The 18,812-nt window shown below is 45.5% G+C and overlaps 1 protein-coding gene across 3 annotated transcripts in view; it reads right to left on the bottom strand.

The window, feature by feature from the left end:
* The window catches only part of ARHGAP23 (Rho GTPase activating protein 23), a 173,237-nt gene that overhangs the window by 74,739 nt on the left and 79,686 nt on the right, over positions 1 to 18,812 (bottom strand). The gene's annotated exons all lie outside the window — the stretch shown is intronic.

Here is an 18,812-nt window from a genome sequence, read left to right on the forward strand (position 1 = left end):
AGGTATGTGTGAGAAGAAGACAACACAGAGAGACTCAAGGAAAGGGTTGATGTGATCCCAATTTCAGAGAAGTGAGGCGCGGAACGCTGCTCTGAACCCAAAGTCTGCAATGCAATGTTAGCGCTACCTACTTCTGCTTAAGCAGGTGCGCAACACCAAATGAAGGCTTTGAAGTGGTGCCCCCGTTGCTGCCATCTGGCCCCCATCCCCACCCTGAATGAAAGCCGCTTTCAAACCACCCTGAGGGTGTCTCTCCAAGATGAATATTCTGAACAAGTGTGGAAAGGCAGATCAGGTGGGGGAGACATCGTAATCCCCTCTGCCCCTTCCAGCCACCTTGCCTCCAGACAGCCTCTGCAGGCGACTCAGAGTTAATGAAGATACCAGCCGTTTTATCCAGGGACACAAAGCCTATCTGCTCCCGACTCTCCTCTGGGGCCCTTCACGGTCCACCGGTGCACAATCCTTATCTTTCTGTCACAAAGCTGCCCTCCCGTTTGGATCAGGATGCTAATGAGGGTGCCTCGTATTCACAGACTAATCTCCCTCAGTATCATACCAGCGCCAGGCGCCCCAGGCCCCTCTGAAAGCTGGGATCAACACTTCCATGTGACAAAGAGATGGGATATTGACAAGCCTTCCCTCGCCTCTTTTCTCTCTGGGCACTGATGCTCTCTCTTTGTGTGTGTAAGTAAGTAATTGTGGCATAATGGTAGCATAATGTTATAGCTCAGTCCTACACTGAAGATGGAGTGTAGAGATGGAGCTACCAGAATTCACCATCCTGGTGGCCTCCAGTTGTTCTGGATGACAATTCACATCCGCCCCAACCAGGATAGTCAGGTTGATGCAAGTTACAGGCCAACACATCTGGTGGGCATCAGGTTGGCCAAGGCTGAACTACACCAACATACAAACACAGTACATGCTTTTATATCATGTCAGATTATTTGCCCATCTAGCACACGACTGTCTATTCTGACCGGTGGCACCTCTTCTACATTTCAAGCTAAATATATTGAGGACTGAATCGGGAGCTTCTACATGAGAAGCATGTGCTCTACCAATGCAAGGCCAGCTTTAGGTTTGGGAGATACCTGGACTAAGGGCAATCTGGTGGGGCCCCTTCTCAGTTGGCGGGCAGGCTCGGCTGGCAAGTGGCGTCAGCCAGCAGCACTGTGAGCAGTGCCAAGTAGCTCAAGGCTGCCATTTTAATTCCCCACAATCCCCCTAAGAACGCTACACCAAGGGCATCATGTGGGTTTCAACATGGGAGCTAGATTCAGCTACCAGGTGCTACTCAAAGAGTACTGGGCTGGGGCAGGAGAACTAAGAGATGGCCCAGGGCAGGAATCAGCGGTGAGTCCTGCCAAGGCACTGAGGCAACACCAGCTACCTAAGGTCACCAGGTGGCCAGTCCTAAGGTTATGGCTCATCCCCTAAATAATGAGCATGGAATGATTGCCTCTTTTCCCGCTTCTTCCTCTTAATGTCTGTTATAACACAACCCGTGATGTCACATTGTTGTCCTGCTGTGTATTTGCTCATCCTTGCCACCAACAACACAAGGAACGCACGGCGTGATGGCAGCTTACGTCCAAGCTATCTGAAAGACCATATTCCCTCATACAAACCTGCCCAGGTTCTGAGATCTTTGGGGGAGGCCCTTCTCTCAGTTCCTGGCACGCTTGATGAGGGCCTCGTTGGTGGCTTCTCCCAGACTTTGCAACTCCCTCCCTAGAGAAGCTAAACTGGCTCCCTCCTTGCTGTCTTTGCGCCGGCAGGTGAAGACTTCCTTGTTCCAACTGGCCTTTGGGAACTGACTGCTTTTAATAAAACGGCTGGTGCCATGCTGGTTTTTATTGCATTTATTTGTATGGGTTTAATAGATTTTTATATATGTATATAGTTTTAATTCTATCAGCGTTCCATTGTTTTTTCTATGTTTTTAGAGGTTCTTATTTTTTATCTGTAAGCTGCCTTGAGCCCCATCAGGGAGAAAGGTGGGGTATAAATAAATATATAAATTAGTGCTGGCTAGTGGTCAGAGTGTAGGAGAAGAGCTCAAATCCCTGCTCAGTCATGAAGCTCACTGGTTGGGCCTCAAGCCTCTCACAGTCTCTCAGCCTAACCTACCTCACAGGGTTGTACTGAGAATAAAATAAAGAGGGGGAGAACCAGATCCACCACCGTGAAACGTGGGATATAAGTGTAATAATAATCAGCAATATCAAATCACACATTTCTTAATTGTTATTTCTTAATTATTAACATATTGCGGGGGGTGGGAGAGACACAGAACAGCAGGATTTCATTTTTTTCTTTTTCTTTTTGAAACCTAAACAGAACACACCCCAACACACAAACATTGAGGACTGGGGGGGTCTGATATATGAGTAGCAAACAGCAAAGGTTGCAAGAGTCAGATGGCAACGAAGGAACATGTTTAAGAGGAGGCTGTTACAAGCTCATGGAGAGCAAATATAGAATTCAAAAGTCACAACCTTTCTGGCAGACGGGGGGGGGGGGGAGAGGGCAAAGATCCAGCTGTACAGGCAAATTATTATTATTAAGATATTCCTTGCCACAACAGCCAAAAGGCAGGGAGCGGCACGTGTGAGGGGTTATCGGAGGTCAGCTGCGATATGGTAAACTGGGGGGTGGAGTAAGCTTAGTTGCTCTGCTGCCGCTGGCCAAAGAAAATGGGCAGAGAACAAGTGATGGGGGGGGGCGCTGAGAAAAGAAAAATAGGGAAAGAAGCATACACAGGGTAGGGATTAGGAAGGGAGACAGGTCATTTATTCACACAAAGCGGCAGGGGAAAGCAAGCGGCATATCCAACAAGCCTTGAGGGGGTAAAAGATGGTATATAATTTAAATTACATTCTACACACCTGATATAGGGAGCCCACCCCACCCCCCTTGGGGCATTTTTTCTCCTCTCTTAGTCAAATGATCTATGGAAATAGGCTGGGGGGGGAGCATTGTGATCATCTGTGAATTATCCCTGTTTGCCCCAACCAAAGTCGGGGGGGGGGGGAATGCTCTCTACCAATAGCTGAAAATTGAGGCAAATTAACCAGACAACACACACACCCAGACAAAGGAACACCGTGTGTGATTATCCCCCCCCCAACACACACACTGTAGGCTGCTTCTATAATCCACTACCACCCCCCTCCCGACCCCAGGGAAAGCCTCCCACCCAAACACAAGCAGCTGCTCTAGCGGTAATAACCTGAGCGGAAAAAAGTGCGCCGCTCCATCAGTAAACTACAGATGGTGCCGCCATACTCACGGGCACTGCCACCCCCCCCCAGGGGGGCACAGGGTACACACGCATGCACGTACCCATTGTTTGATCATTCATCCCTTGACTATTTACATAAGCACACTAAGGAGCTGGGAAAAGATCTGGCCAGTCCTTTCATATCTTTGTGTAACCCCCCCCCCACCTCCACCCCACAAACGATGCCACCCATTACCTCTTTGACATCGCCTCCCTTTCATGGCTCCTTCCCCTACTCCCAATTCTCGCAAGCTGCTTTGCTGACCCATAGCACCCGGCCCACGATTCCTTAGCTCTGCCCTACCCCATTCTCACCCTCTTTCCCTCATTTCCTCTCTGGTCCTCTTCCTCAATGTCTTGTCCCCCCAATTCATCCTCCCCTTAGGCCTAAGCGTCTTACTCTGCACTGCTTTTCCGAGCACAATTCAAAGTGTTGGTGCGGACCTTTAAAGCCCTAAACAGCCTCGGTCCTGTATAACTGAAGGAGCATCTCCACCCCCATCATTCTGCCCGGACACTGAGGTCCAGCTCCGAGGGCCTTCTGGCGGTTCCCTCACTGTGAGAAGCAAAGTTACAGGGAACCAGGCAGAGGGCCTTCTCGGTAGTGGCGCCCGCCACTCATCAGATGTCAAAGAAATTAACAACTATCTGACTTTTAGAAGACATCTGAAGGCAACCCTGTTTAGGGAAGCTTTTAATATCTGATGAATTATTGTATTTTAATGTTTTGTTGGAAGCTGCCCAGAGTGGCTAGGGAAACCCAGCCAGCTGGGCAGGGTATAAATAATAAATTATTATTACTATTATTATTATTATTATTATTATTATTATTATTATTATCATCATCATCATCATCATCATCATCATCATCTGCACTTCCTCTAAGGCCCTCATCCATCGCTCCCTCTTGGGCCCATCTCCTCAGCCCCTAACCTGACTGCCTGCCCAGGCTCCCTGACCCTGCAAACTATTTTCTCTGCCAACAGAACACAGCCTTTATTGTTCCTGGGTCCTCTGAGATCAGAACCCTAAAACAAAGAGGGGCGGGAAGAAGGGGGGGGGAGAGAACATTGTGCAGCAACTACTGTACTGGGCTTGGACTTGGAGAAAACAATGCCTCTTCACAATATGTCTTTTATAGCAGAGTAACGTGTGCACTCACTTGCCCAGTGTTTTGATGTCATCGGGTTCTGTATTTCTGGTCCTACAAATATATTATGACAGGAAAAGTTGAGCAAGGGATTCGGTTTTCAGGATTCAGCCCCATCTGTATCAAGCAACTGACTTGAGTGTAAAGGCCACCTTTATACTTGGCTATACTAAGGTAAAGGCAAAGGGACCCCTGACCATTAGGTCCAGTCGTGACCAACTCTGGGGTTGCGGCACTCATCTCGCTTTATTGGCCGAGGGATCCGGCGTACAGCTTCCGGGTCATGTGGCCAGCATGACTAAGCCGCTTCTGGAGAACCAGAGCAGCGCACGGAAATGCCGTTTACCTTCCCACCGGAGCGGTACCTATTTCTCTACTTGCACTTTGACATACTTTCGAACTGCTAGGTTGGCAGGAGCAGGGACCGAGCAACGGGAGCTCACCCCGTTGCGGGGATTCGAACCGCTGACCTTCTGATCGGCAAGTCCTAGGCTCTGTGGTTTAACCCACAGTGCCACACGTGTCCCTTGGCTCTACTACTTATGGATAATTGGCACAGTGGGAGAGAGTGTGACAGTAAGGGAGCTATTTTTTATTTATTTTTTTGGAACAAATGAAAGTTCTAACTAAGGAGGTTTTGCATTTGAAATACGGGCACTAAGGGGATGCAATTATAAGCATTGCATGTGCATATCTTTAAGCATCACTTGTATTAACAGCCTCCGAGTAGGAAGTGCAAGTCGGGCACCTGGAACTCTTTTCCCTGGGACAACAAGATAGTAATGGCGACAGCCGCTGCCTCACAGCCGGAGAAACCATAAAAGGCCTGCTGTTTATCATTCCTGGAGCCCAATTAAAAACAGAGAAAATGGCAGGTTTGGGGACCCTGGGTAATTACAACAAGCTATATTTTACCACAACAGACAACTCCGTCTGCCAGCAAGCAGCCCCTGAGGCGGTCGCCAGTTGTGCCACATCAGCTGGTTTGCCCCAGCCTAAAGGACGCCAGGAGTTGTGCCAGTAAGACTAGGCTGGGATTTCGGGCTGGGCGGGGAGTGCAGGAAAACAGAAGGGATGGTGGGTTTAAACATGCCACTTCCTTTCTCACCTCCACTGGAAGCTTTGTTGGCATTTGTCTTCAGCACAGGAGGCTGAGTGGCAGGCGAATACAGTTGGCATCTAAAAAAGCAACTCACGGGCCTAAGAAACTCCGCAAGCTGCCCAGTGTGTTAAAATTCAGGTGCTGTACTGCTGTTGCTTTGGAAGGGGAAAACAGGAAAGTAATTTTTTTTTTAAGGAGAGAGGAAACAGTTGTGGGATCTTACAGGCTGTTGAGTAGGTGTAGATCAGTGTTGGGAAACTGGACTCAGCTGGCTCCGTGGGCCACCCAACATCACATGAGAAATGAGACTGGGCAGGAACTCAAACCCAGGAAGAGCTCCCTACGTTCTCCTATTAAAGGTCCATGATCACCCTAGCTGTATCCTGCCACAACATCTGGCCTGCTACATATTTAGGGTCAAGATGGGCATGGTGGGAATTTTTGTGACTCTTCCTCCTAATGTGTGTGTGTGTGTGTGTGTAAAAATAATAAATGCAGCCTTAGGAGACAGAAACTGAGAGAAGACATGGGGAGGAGGAAGAACCGCTTAACACTTTCTTTCAATATGCCTGCTCAAAATTGCTCACCACCCCACACTATTTCCCCATTTATGCAGCAGATTATAGGAGCCTCATGAGATTGTTGGATGTGGAGTGTCAATTGCAGAAATGATGTGTGATGAAACCCAGTGCCACTTCATCACAACATGAACATCATAGGATCTGGTTCATATTAAGAGGGACAAGCACAAGTATATGTGGGCAGGTGAGCTAGTACAAGATTTTGCCAGCTAGCCATTTTTAATTGGCTGACATGCTGGGATGAATTAAACATAGGCTCTGATACTTGAAGCAAGGTCAGTTTTCTGAAGATTCAGAGCAATAGGCTGATAACACTTCTGGTTCTCAGGATCAGCTCATTCACAGGCAGCACCTGGTGTTGGGAACCAGAGGGAAGCTCCACAAGACTTGCGGTGTTCAGGAAATGGAGATTGGGTGCTCTACATAGTCTCCCCCAATGAACCACAAGAGGAAAATTATGCCAAAAAAAGCAAATATGTGCAAATTTGCTTGACAACTTTAGTCAAGTCACAGATTTCAGCTTCCAGACACAGAATCCATGCTAATTTTATGAACAGTAAACACAAAAAAAGGAAACAATTCACAAATTTAAACTGCATTTTCACTTTCAACAACTTCCCTCTGCATAAGTTGAACAACCAACAGTTCAAGCCCGAGTTTTCCAAAATGGTCTCTGGGTTCCAAATCCCAATTTTCGCCTGTCCTTTCTTTCCTTCTCTCCATCAACACAAGTCGCTGACTGGGATTAACTGTTTCCTCAGCACGACATCACAGCAGGTCAACCAATAGCTAGGGAGGCTTGTGGGCAACTAGCAGCCGCAAGCTTTTAGTATTTGGTTCACAATTATAGCAAGGGGCAAGGCAATCACGCCCCACCTCTGACCCGGAATGAAAAGCAACCATACCAACTCATCATCTTGCATAAAAGGGTATGTTCAATTTAACCTAGATTTAACTTCCTGTTCTTCCTGTACATTCCTGTTCTTTTTTTTCTTCTTTCCTCTGCCCTCAGGGGTAAGAGAGAGTAATTGTCCTCTGTCTCCTTTATTGCTTTTAAATATTTGAAAGCTGCTCTTAAGGTCCTCCCCTCAATTTTCATTTCTCCTGGCTCAAGGTGTATACAAATTGTTCTCTAATCCGTTCCACATCCATCTCACTGTTCTAAACCTCTCACTCTCCTTATGATAGCCCACTTGAGTTTTATGGAAGATGACTACCATCCATTGTAAAAACTGCATTACACCTTGAATTGGATCAGGTACCCCAATGCAAATACTTATATAAATACAGTGGTACCTCGGGTTAAGAACTTAATTCGTTCTGGAGGTTCGTTCTTAACCTGAAACTGTTCTTAAACTGAGGTACCACTTTAGCTAATGGGGCCTCCCGCTGCTGCCGCGCGATTTCTGTTCTCCTGAAGCAAAGTTCTTAACCTGAGGTACTATTCCTGGATTAGCGGAGTCTGTAACCTGAAGCGTCTGTAATCTGAGGTACCACTGTATATAGGTATGTATATCCAATGCTGCTGCTAATACAACCACAACATACGCAAAAGCACTCAAATCCAGTGGAAAGAGGAAAATGATGCCTCTGAAGGGAGGCTACGAACAATTACTAGTTACATGGATGTTAGAAGAAGCCCAGAAACAAGTTATCTGTGGGCCTCCACACCAGTTGTTTTCCATCTTTCAGTTGTGCAGCCAATCATTCCAGGTTGACCCCCATCTCCACTCTATCACACCTGGGCTTTCTACCCCATCAACTTTTTCCTGCCAGCTATCAGGGAGTTCTCCTCTGTTACTCAAATTTTAACACAGGGTGACACCTAAGAATGAAGTCGCAGAATCCTGAGATCATACAGCAGACTGTATCATTTTTTAAAACAATCCCTTATGTAGAAAACTTCCTGCAAGTTAAAACAAAAAACAAAAAAAGCAAAAGTGATGCAGTCTGTTCTGCCATCTCATTCCGCCATGTGGATAGAACACCCTGTTCCCTCTCCTACGTTTGGGGTCAGATGTCCATTTACCAGGCCACCGGGTCACTCATTTTACCAGTTTCAGGAAGGAGCCAGGAAAAGAAGCAACACTAGGCTGTCATGAAGTAGGCAGCAGCATACAAAAGCGTAAGGTTTTAACAACAGTCAACCTGCTGCTGTGCCACTACAGTAGTTTCAGGGTCACCATGAAACACTGAAATTGGCATGCAACAAGTATCTGTGGGGGGGGGGGGGAGCATGCAGTGTAGGCCGTTCCATGAGAACTATCTAACACATGGTAAAATTGGAGTTTATCCTGGCACATGTACACGTCATGCATTTGAATGGATTTTGTGTGTGGTTTTCCCTATAAGCCCTTGTCGTTTAGAAACTTCAATGTACTTGCTGACTATCTAGTCAGCAACCTGAAAATGCACACACACACCCCCAGTCATTTCCTCCTGGTGAGACTAATGCATGGACTTAGAGGGGTGGCCCCAACCTCTATTAATGTTTAATGGACTATTGTATTTTAATATTCTGTTGGAAGCAGCCCAGAGTGGCTGGGGAAACCCAGCCAGATGGGTGGGGTATAAATAAATTATTATTATTATTATTATTATTATTATTATTATTATTATTCTCAAAAGAACACAAAGTGAGTTGAAATTTAAGCTTAACAAAATAAACTACTGACTTCCATACTGCCACCCACAAAAGGAATGTCTGTGTTGATTTATATTTCGCTTTATGTTATCCTTTTCTTACACTATCTGCTTTGTCAATACTCAGTTGAAAACCTCAATAAACAAGTGTTTTAAAAAGAGAGAGAACAAATTAAGTTACCCACAGCTCATACAACGTTGCCCAATAAACAGCCTGATAGTGAAACTGAGGCAGGGTTTAGCAGGTGTGTATGATTTGCCATGCGTCACATAATGAATGATGGGCAAAGCCAGAATTAGAATCCGGAAGTACCAATACGCCTCTGTCTCACACTCCTCTATGCCCTTGAGCAGAATCGGAATCTGAAAAATCTTTCTTATTATGATTTCCTTATTTACAATAGCAATAATTTCTGCAAGGTGCTTTTCAACCCTTATCTCCCCGATAACACAACAGTCCTGACAGGTGACATTTGAATTTAATACTGATACCAGAGCCTTGTGAGCTTGCCAAATACCCTGAGAGCTTGGCAAAAACGTTTTAGCAAATAAAAGAAATAATTTGTAGTTTCTGGAACGGTGTTAAGTATCTGCAATACAATATTTTCCCCACCCTTTTCTTTTCTTCTGATAAAGTCCTTTTGGAAGAACAGTAATAATTTTTAAATAAGCAAAACAAGAATTGCTAACTGCTCCCATTGCACAGATATGAAACACTGAGGCTCAGACAGAGAGCAACCTAAACCAAGACTATGCACAACGTTCACAGGTGAAATAGGTAGCTTCTTCCACAGTACTATAATCAGACATTGGCATGCACAGGGATGGTCTGACCACACAGAGATTCCAAAAGATGCTTTGGGACAATATCCATTCTCTAGAACAAGGTGACTGAAAGCTGATTTTTGGTTAATCTTTGTCTGACCTCGGAAGTTTCATTTGGCAAATGGGTGCTTGGATGACAGAATCCTCCTTCAAATATAAATACACACATAACTGTGCATCCCTAATCAGCATGTCAGAGAAAGAAGGGTCCTTGCCTAGCTTCTTAGCCAACATGCTGCTTCTCTATGTGCAGGTGTTCATGCATAACAGAGCATGAGCTCCCTATTTCTCCCCGCCTTGACCCTGAAGTGGTACAGTTCAAAAACAAGTGTGCATTTCAAGTGTGAACCAGATGCAAGGGAAGAGTTCACAGTATGCAATCTAAAAGGCACATGATCCCCTGTGACATCTAAGACAACACTGGAAGTCATGTGCAATCCATAATTTTGTGCAAGCATTACTCTCTCTCCCCCACCCTCCATGCAACCTCAAGGCTGCAGTGCGTTAAGTGAAGAACTGCACCCCAGTTGTCACCTGTAGCACAGCAGTGTGTCCTGGGCCAATGCATCTTGTATGGGAAACACACCTCTTCACAGACCATCCGCACACGCCGAAGTTTATTAAAACAAGAAGTAGACACAAGCAGGATTAGATCCAGGTCTGGAAAGGGGGTCCATTAAGTCCAGAAACAAAAGCCTAAAATCATCCAGCCACTTTTCTATGTGGATTCAAATAAATCTAAGTCCTGATCAAGTTACAATGCAGCTTTCTGATTGATGGGAGAAGAGTCCAATATAAACTCTTCCCTGTGCATCTTTTTGTTTGGCTAGATAGATAGATAGATAGACAGACAGACAGACAGACATATTCTGACATCAGCTCCTGAAGTTCCCTTATGGCTGCCGCTCAGGTGCAAAAGGGGGGCGGAGAGGGACAGCTGGTCAAAACAAGAGAAAAATGAAAAGGCACACCCACATTTGCAAGACACACAAGACTTCAGAAAGAACACACTTGGGGTGGGGTTGGAGAAAAAGGAAGTTCCACTAAAGTCATTGGGACTTGCTTTCTGGGATTGTGCAATTTGGAACAGGATGTCAGCTTCAGGTCTCCACATATTATTTTTTTAATTATCCCCACTTTCAGAACTGGAGAATTGAGGCCGATGCTCTGATCCGAGTTGCACAAACCTGAACCCAATGCCTCACAACTCTCTGTCGGGATTAGGGTGCATTCCAGTTAGCATATTCCTGATGGCAAACCCAATTCAACTCTCAAAGATGAGGGAAAATGCACAGACCAGCAAGGCTCTTCCTAACTTATTAGAGGAGGATCCAGCGGACACACCTGTCTTGCCGCCTAACTGCTCTCTTCCCAGTCTGCTTGCCCTTCTGCATGCTCCCTTCCTGCAACTTGGTGCCAAGCTCCCCTTTGGCTCAGATCCTAGGCTTCCACCTGATCCCTGACCTCAGACTGACCCACCTAGAGATCGGCTCCAGGGCACCATCCAACTCCATACCAAATCTTGCCAGGGATTGCATTTCTGCAGCTGACTACAGCTCAGTGCTGACACCAACATTCTAGCAACACTGTTCCTTCTCAGTAGGGCTGACAGCCTGAATGGAGAAGACGAGGCATTGAAGGATAGGGACTGAAAGGAAGCAGTGAAGGTGAGGGGGAAGAAGTTAAAGCAGCAGTGAAAAAGCAGGCAAAGCGCTGCTCTGAGGGTTCTAGTAGGCAGGCTTTGCTTGTGAAGCAGAGGGCCCCGGAGGATAGGGTAGAGGGCTGAGGAGTACGAATGGGGAAGCTGCTTCAGGTAAAAGGAGACAGGGGAGGTAGGTGATGAAAAAGCAGGTGCAAAATTCCAAGCATCTGAAAATGTTGAGACTGGCAACTCACAATTCAGATCTCTTCTCCATCCCTATGCATGGCAGTCCCCTAGACACTGGATACTAGAAGTTTGTTTTTCAATACTTAGGAATTTGATATATTTTACTGAGCTTGTGCCAAGTGAAAAGGGGTATAGAGAAGGGGAAGGATTACGCTGCATCTTGCAAAGCTGACAGGAAGATGATCAAAATTAAAACCCTAAAACAGGGATGGCAGAACATGTGGCCCTCCAGACATTGCTGATCTACCACCATCCCTGACCACTGGGCCATGCTGGCTGGGGCTGATGGGTGCCTACAACACCTGTAGGGCCACAGTTTGCCCACTGTTGCCCTAAAAGCACGTGAATATTACTCTCTCTCCCATATGCATTTGGTTGGGCACTGTAAAAAACTTAATACTGGACAAGATACTGGTGTGATCCAGCAGAGCTTTCTTGAACTGAAACAGATGTCCCTCTAAAATTGATGTAAACTGCTTAGAGATCCTGCATATTAAGTAGAATAAAAGTATAATTAAATAAATAACAGAATAGTTTTAAGAACTGGGTCACTTGGTTCTGAACTGGGTCACTTGGTTCAACAGCCCAAGCGAGAGCAATCAGAGTGGCCTGACCTGCAGGTTTACTTTAATGCACTCTCACCTTCCCTAAACAACACCCAATTTTTGCAAATGAGCTGTCCTGACTTGGCTCTCCTGGGAACACAGCCCGCACTGACTCACCCTCTTGTAGATCCCCGGGCTCAAAAAAATGCAGACCAAATAATAATAATAATAATACTTCCAACCCGCCCTACGCCTGCCTCAGTCCCCATGTCCCTTTTCTCTTCCTGGCCCCGAGGTCATTCTCCATGTGCATTTTGTCTGCTCGGCAGTTTGCTTCCTATTGTCAAGCGACCCGGCGGCCCTCGGAAAGGGACGGCGGATGCGCTGCAAGCCAAGCACGCAGATTAAAACTTTTTTTTTGCACGGGCAGCCTCTTGTTCATTCATTCGTACTGAAAGGCAGAAGCTCCGGACAACAGGAAACAAAAGATTTGCAGAGGAAGTAGAGACACAGTGCAAAGTGCAGAGGATTTCTGTGCCCCATCCTTCCACACCACCCCTTAAATTCGTAGTTAGGTTTTTAGTGCTCATCTATAGCACACGTGCCGATGGTGGCAGCTGTTGTTGTTACTGACTTATACAGAAGCATCAGTATATCTGACTGCTTTCCAGAGTATCCTAAGTGATATCTCTGCTCCGTTTTGATATTGGATATTGGGCAATGTAGAAGAAACAAGAGGAAAGGAGAGCCAAAGAAGAAGCAATGGCAACAGCAATAATGATTTTTAAAATGTTTGTCTAATGTGGGCACATATCACAAAGCACTCCTAAAAGGGTGCAACCACATGCTAGGAGGTGCAAACATATACCCTTTCCTTAGTGACCAGCCAGCAGTTTCAACCAATACTAAGTTATTGAGGCATGCACCCACGACAAATACATGCTCCCTAATGCACTAAACCTTACACACATAGCATGTATGATACAGGGACAAAACACATGAAGCAGGCCACAGTTGTTACAGCTCCCCACAAGATGCATCCCAGCCCCGCGTAAGTACAGGCACCAACCATTTTAAGTGTGTCCAATTCATGCACGTTCGTGCACACTGCCTCCTCCCAGAAGTGGCCCCAAAACAGTGTGGAATGGGGCTGGGCAGGGGTGAGGCAGAATGGGGCAGAACAGGGTGGGTTTATGTGCGCTCTGCCAATGCACGCAGGGGTCAGGAAAGGAACCCCCGCACCACTTGTACAGGAAAGTGATCAGCACAACAAAAATTTCTACTAGCACCTGCCATGCCACTCGAGGCAATCTTCTCACTCAAGCAATTCCTAAGTAAGACTAAAATGTTTGTGCCAGTGGTATACTGGAGGGGGAATTCAGAGAACTGTGGCTTGAGGACTTTTTTTTTCAGAGAAGGAGTGCTTTCAGTACTGGTATTAAACGCCACGCTGCTTCAGAGTGCGGTCTGGTTCTGTGTATTCATGGCTCGAGTTTCCACATCCATCTCACAGTGACTCCGGAGAACTTTTGCTAACAAATCTTTACTGAGGTAAAATATGGGAAGGGTAGGTTTTTTGTTTTGTTGTTGTTGTTGTTGTTGTTGTTTATACAGTGGATGTGTATGTAATGTTGCCTGGCATGAATCCCACCACAAATTCAAAAGCTATACAAACCATTTTCACAAGAACAAGCAACAAACATCAACAAACGGTTTAACCTGCTTTAATCTGACTGAGAAAAGAAGAAGGAAGAACACAGGCTTCTTGTAATAAAAGACTATATGCGCTCCTATTTCAGCTCACATAAAAAATAGCAGAGTGAGGACCCTTCCCAGAATGCCCCTGTCTACCAAAGAATCAATGATCACTTTCTCTCTAAAAAGCAGAACCAGAGAGGATGCTGGGATAATCCTCCCATGACCTCACACAACATGAGACAGAATTGGCCTTGGTTGCCCTGAGGGATGACCTCCTTTGCGAGAGGACGGGGGAGAACGACCCTGTTGCTCTTGGTTGATCTTTCGGCAGCTTTCAATACCATTGACCCCAGTATGCTCCTGGTCATCTCCATGAACTGTGAACTCATAGCACTGTGTTGCATTGGCTCTCCTACCTACCTTCAAGGCCAGGTTCAGAGGATAGCTTTGGGGGGCTTTATGTCTGCCCCCTGGCAGCTGTGCTATGCTAAGAGTAGCCACAGGGCACTATACAACCCCCAATGTTGTTTGATATCTATATGAAGCCACTGGGAGAAGTCATTACGAAAACTGGGGCATGGTGTCATCAGTATGCGGATGACACCCAGTTCTACTTCTCGGTTTCATCTGAATCAGGAGAGGATGTGACTGTTCTTATTTATATATTGTGCATAGTATAAATCACTAAAAGACATTTAAAAAAAATATTAAGCAGTTTAAAATGCTTTTAAATAAATACATGATCCTCCCAGTGGGGGGGGGGGAGTGGAGAATGTATTTTGGGGCAGGGATCGTTGAATAATACAAAAGCATGCACTTTGACACCACCAGTTATGAGGATAAAGTGATGGTATAGACAATTGATTGTAATCCTGGAGAGCAGCTGCCTGTCTGAGTAGATGGATCAATGATCTAGCATGGCATACTACTGTTTCCTGTGTTCCTACCCTAGTATATAAACCACGTGTGAACAGTACAGGAGTCACCAACGTGGTGCCCAGAGGCACAATGGTGCCCCTGAAGTTTTCCCCTAGTGCCCACAAAGCCTCGGAGGCCCCTGCCTGCACACTTGGTGTACCTTTTGTCATGAGGTGTTGAGAGTGGCTATTCCCCCACCCCTTGAACAGTATATGGCACTGAAGGAGTGACACTCTTTCCCACTTCCTCTTTCACCTCTACCTGCTTTTCAATACTCAAACTAACTCTATGAGATCCGACTTTTGGTCAGATCCCTTTGAAAAACAAAATATGTGTGTGCATGCTTCTTCTTGTTCTGTCTCACAGCTTGCCGGGGGGGGGGGGGAGGCTGATGAAGTGAGGGGAGGTATAAGTTACCAGAGTCCATTACAGCTCCAAACGTGCTCATGGGCCTAAAAAGCTTGTCGACCCCCGATTATAGTATGTCCTCCCAAACAGCACCTTCAAAAATGCCTAACACTGTTTGCCTTTGTTTAAATGAACGTTTGGTGATAGTTACCCCAAATTTTTATTCTTTCTCTCCATAACAGAAAAAGCAAGGCCCACTCCAATCCAGCACAGTTTAATATATAAACCCAATCCAGCCTGGTAAAAGGTCAGTTACATATGAGTAAACACTCAGATTTCCTGCCACTGCCCAAGAATAATAAGTGAAGTTCCTCGTACATAAAGAAGCCAAGCTTTATTCCAGAAGACTGACAGGGCAAACTCAGCAACCACTGAAGAGCAGGAATTAGTCCAGACACCCTCAGGTGCCAGAGATATGACAAGGATCAAGCCAATCTAGGATAAAAGCTTAAAAGTTCCCTAACTGAAGTTAAGGGAGAAGGCCAATGGTCAGGATTTGATCAGCACCCAGGATGGCAGCTGTACCAAGAGACTGTGGTTAATGCAAGCTGAGATTCATAAACCAATTTCAAACCATGATTTCACTATTTGGTCTGTTGGCCCAGAGTTAGCTGGCTTGAACCAATTCAGACATACAAACAAACCACACTTAAGCAAAACAAACCATGGCTTGGCATTACACGTAAGCCAGGCCGATTTATAAGACACTTAAATAAATCCACCTACATTTTGCCTCTCCCTTTTCATCTCTTTCCTCTGTTGCATCCTTTGCGTTTAGACTGTCAATCTGCTGGCGCAGTGACCTGTCCTCTATAAAGGGTCATGTATATAGATGGTGCTATATAACAGAGAATCAATCAACATCCACTGCCCTTAATATATAGAGAGCTCACGTGTTCTATAATGGTCAATGCACACACTTTAGAAGCATGGTTTAAAATAAATCAATCGTTCTAGCCTTCCTTAGTTATGTCCTAAGCTTTCCTTGCAAGACTAGCCTATTCCTTTTTAAACTCCCTCTCTGATGGTAGCATCTGCTACCATCAACTTAGTAAACTGATATAGGATGTATTTTTAAAAAATAAAATAAAAACCCTACAAAGCACACACATGCAAATAACAGTGTATGCAGAAAAGTTACTAGCCTATAAAATGTTTTACTAGCCCATATGCATAACATACGCAAGTATCTTTGTGGCCTAAGGGGAGCCTGGGACGAAGAGAATCAACCACTGTAAAATTTCTCTGGAAGGAAGCTTTACCTGCTGCATAAAGGTAACCAGGTGAGAGATTATTTACAACACTTTGTGGAATTCAGTATTCTAAGAATCAGAGTTTTCATATAAACAGAAAAAGCAGGTATGCAGATCTTATAAGGTTTTTGGGGGGTGGGAAGGGGGAATAATTAATTCAATGCTCATCCCCCATATTATCTGAAAACTTAAATCACGGAAGCAGAATACAGTCATACTTCAGGTTGCGAACGCTGCGGGTTGTGCGTTTTCGGGTTACGGATGTGCCGAACCCAGAAATACCAGAACGGGTTACTTCTGGGTTTCGGCGCTCACGCAGAAGCACTAAATCGCGCTTTGCGCATGCGCAGAAGTGCCAAATCGCAGCATGTGCGCGTGCAGACGCAGCGCTGCGGGTTGCGAACGTGCCTCCCGCACGGATCACGTTCGCAACCCGAGGTTCCACTGTACATTATACAACACAACCCTTAGGACCACCCTTCCCTCTCAGTCATGTAGGGTTTAATATATTTCCAAGAGTAACTCCTTTTATTCTTCCACCATATGCCATATATTAAACACAGTGAGGTGTGTGTGTGTGTGTGTGTGTGTGTGTGTAAATATGCCCTATCAGAACAGAAGTCTTTCCCCCTAATGACTTGCAACAGTTCTAGACCGAGTCCTTTTCAGAAACCTTTGGACAGGCATTCAATGGCCAATGTTAACAGCCCTTAATTAGGAACAATGTTTTATCTGCTTTTTATCATTTGCTTTTATTAGGTTCTAGAAGCACATTTCTAAAACTGCAGTATCTCCCAAGGAAAAGGAGAGCGGCATAAACATCTGGAATCAAGTGTTGGCTCCAGGTTTTGTTCACACTGCACATAGATAAAATATGGAATTCGCTCCCCCAAGATGTAGTGATGGACCTGATGGTCACTGTGTTGGACAAACTTAAAACAGAATTAGACACATTCTTGGAGGACAAGTCTATCACCAGTGGCTGCTAGCCATGATGGGCTATGTTCTAGCTCCACTGTCAGAGACAGCAGCAAATCCCTTAACCCAAGAGAGGAGAGTGCTGTTGCACTCAGGTCCTGCTGGCAGGCTTCCCATGGGCATATGGCTGACCACTGTGAGAACAGGGTGCTGAACTAGATCCAGCAGTGCACTTCTAATGCTCTTATGATGCCCCAGCTCTCCCCCAAGTAGCCCCATATCACTGGCACTGCCCATTCATTTGCCCTGTCAGCTTGTGTCTAAAAGGAAAGGGAAAGGTGAACGGAAGTTACTCCACCTTCTCCTTGCTACTGTCACTGTTGACCTGCTTGGAGAGAGCAGGTGAACAGACAGTGATGGCAAAGAGGAGCAGCAGGGGTTGGCAGGGAGCGCTTGGGGTTGGCAGTGGGCTCTCTGCTAGGGGCAGGCCTTGGCAGATGCCCAACGATGCTGACTTCTGACACTGGCCCTGCTTTGGACGTACGTCTCCAACAGCTGCAAACTTCTGAGCGTGTTGGCAGAAAGGCAGCATGTAGAGATAGGCACTATTTTAAAGACATTATTTTAAGCAAAAAGACTCCACTTAATGATACACTTACAACTCTAGCCCTTAATTGGGAGAGAGGAAAATCATATATTTTCTAATGTGCAGTAGGTGGAGTATGGAACTTGTGGAGGTAAGACACACAATTATACACAGGGGGGAAACAAAGACTCCAGCTTCCTGAGAATCTCAGCTTTCATTTAAAACAAAGAAACATCAAGTGACCCTCTTGGCTGTGAACATATGCTGGGCAATGACTAGTGAATTCTTAGAAGCCTAAGGAGAAGGTGAAGAATGATTCTCAGTGGTTGGGACCTGGGCTTCTATGCATTGCCCCTCCCAGCAATAACTGGAATAAATTTATGCAAAATATTTCAAACACCCTGCTGAACAAATTATATGCACACTTGTGGAAACTTTCTCAAGGCATGCAACTTTCGCAGGTTGCAGAACTCAGCTTTATCTTGCATCATAAAGATGATTGCCTGAGCACAGGACTTTAATGCTACCGTTCTTTAAAAATGCAGTGTACACCTAGGCTAGGAGATAGGCTCCAATCCCCATTCAGCTATGAAGCTCAAGAAGCTATTGTGAGCCACTCACTACCTCTCACTCAAACATATCTTGTAAAGAGACTGTGACTATTCCTTCCAAGCACCCCCATATAAGCCGCCCCACAAGAATAATAGGGTACAAAGAATAATAGAAAGAATACTGTAATAGGATACAAATGCACACACACAAATGAAAGATTCTGGGCAGGTTGCAACTCAGTATTCAAGGAAAGATTTGGTGCCAAACTTCCCAGGTTTAAGTCCAACTTTCTAACCCTACAGGCTCACAAAGCTACTTAAAGATCTAGTAAGTGACAAGCAGAATGAAATCCTTATCTAATTGAGGAACAACCCAAGAAGGTAACTTGTCATTAGGGTGTTGCTATGTAAAGTATTCCCATATTACATAGCATGGAAACGGATGCTGTGAGCAAGC

This window comes from Podarcis muralis, chromosome 13 (assembly GCF_964188315.1).
Source record: "Podarcis muralis chromosome 13, rPodMur119.hap1.1, whole genome shotgun sequence".
Taxonomy (NCBI): Eukaryota; Metazoa; Chordata; class Lepidosauria; order Squamata; family Lacertidae; genus Podarcis; species Podarcis muralis.